This window comes from Capra hircus, chromosome 26 (assembly GCF_001704415.2).
Source record: "Capra hircus breed San Clemente chromosome 26, ASM170441v1, whole genome shotgun sequence".
In the NCBI taxonomy this organism is placed as follows: domain Eukaryota; kingdom Metazoa; phylum Chordata; class Mammalia; order Artiodactyla; family Bovidae; genus Capra; species Capra hircus.
The window spans coordinates 51,274,851-51,276,916 of NC_030833.1; the positions used below are offsets into that span (position 1 = coordinate 51,274,851).

Here is a 2,066-nt window from a genome sequence, read left to right on the forward strand (position 1 = left end):
TCAATGCCATTCTCCCAAATCATCCCATCCTCGCCCTCTCCCACAGATGACCTGAGATGACCCAGAGGGATGATACGGGGAGGGAGGAGGGGGGGGTGTTCAGGATGGGGAACACGTGTAAACCTGTGGCGGATTCATGTTGATGTATGGCAAAACCAATACAATATTGTAAAGTAATTAACCTCCAGTTAAAATAAATAAATTTATACTAAAAATAAAATAAAATAAAAACCTTATCTGTAATTCACAAGTAATAAAATTATTATCACTTAAAAATAAAAAAAAGGAATGAAAGTTGAACGCCGAAGAATTGATGCTTTTGAACTGTGGTGTTGGAGAAGACTCTTGAGAGTCCCTTGGACTGCAAGGAGATCCAACTAGTGCATCCTTAAGGAGATCAGTCCTAGGTGTTCATTGGAAGGACTGATGCTGAAGTTGAATCTCCAGTACTTTGTCCACCTAATGCAAAGAGCTGACTCATTTAAAAAGACCCTGATGGTGGGAAAGATTAAAGGCAGGAGGAGAAGGGGATGACAGAGGATGAGATGGTTGGATGGAATTGCCTACTCAATGGACACGAGTTTGTGTAAACTCTCGGAGTTGGTGATGGACAGGGAGGCTTGGCATGCTGCATGCCATGGGTTTGCAAAGAGTTGGACATGACTGAGTGACTGAACTGAACTGAACAGATAGCTATCTACCTTTAAACAGTGGATACCCATGATCTAGATTATTTTGTAATTATAAAAACACAAATACAGAGAAAAATCACTTTCTTCCTTATGATATCTTGTAGTTGTGCAAAAGTGTTCTATATCCATGTGTCATTTTCTTGATCATTTTCTAAAAGTTTACATCAGAACAAGGAAGGATGGATAGAGGGAATTGTTCCTCTCTGCCTGAATTCATTTTCTTGGGAATTACTGATAACACCAAGAACAAGATGGCTCTTTTTACCATGGTTCTTCTTATTTATCTCATTAACTTTCTGGCAAATCTTGCAATGATAACCCTGATTAGGATGGATCCCCAGCTGCACACATCCATGTACTTTTGCCTCAGTCACCTCTTCTTCTGTGATCTCTGCTATTCACAGCAATTGTGCCCAAGATGCTGGTGGACCAATTTGTCTAAAACAATTCAATCTCCTTCAGTGGCTGTGCTCTGGAGATCTTTGTCTTCTGTATCTCTACAGATTCTGAATCTCTTCTGCTGGCAGTGATGGCCTATGACTGGTATAAGGCCATCAACAGCCCCTTGCTCTATGCAGTCAGCATGTCCAGCAGGATGTGTTCCCTGCTCATGCCTGGGGTTTACCTGGTGAGAATGGAAGATCTTTGAAACACACAACATTAACATTCTTCTTATGTTTCTGTGGGTCAAATGAGACTAATCATTTCTTATGTGGCTTACCTCCACTTTACCTTCTTTCCTGCTCTGATATACAGGTCAATGAGTTGGTGTTATTCATTGTTTTACCGTCATTGAACTGAGTACCATTTCAGGAGTCCTTGTGTCTTATTGTTATACTAACTATTGTTGAGGGGAGGTTCAAAGCTTTTTCCACCTGCACCTCCCACTTAACTGCAGTGGCAATTTTCCTCATAAAGAGCATAAAACTAGGCAATTTATGTATTCCAGGGCAAGTTCATCCTAATTCTCTAGATCAAGACAAGGTGACCTCACTGTTTAACAGTCTTGTGACTCCAATGTTAAACCCTCTGATTTACAGTCTAAGGAACAAAGATGTGAAACAGGGTCTGAAAAAAGTGAAACTTAAAAGATGAGGTTAAATGTTTATATTTCACACACAGAAACACATTTTGGGTTTTGTATTTCTAGAATTATACTTCATCATACAAGAGAAACAAAAATTTCCCAATGTTTAAAATGTTATGAATGAGCATTTGTTGTACAGCCCAAATTTTAGAAATGCTACAGTCTCCAAATACAGCATGCTCACATGTATCAAGAATTTATATATAGTACCTCCTCTTTGTTGAAAATTTTCCTGAATTTTCTAACTTGATCAAATATCATTGGTTTATTCTTTCATTCAAACATTT

At 38.8% G+C, this 2,066-nt stretch overlaps 1 pseudogene; it reads left to right on the forward strand.

Moving 5' to 3' along the window:
- On the forward strand, window positions 872-1,787 carry LOC102177301 (annotated as a pseudogene).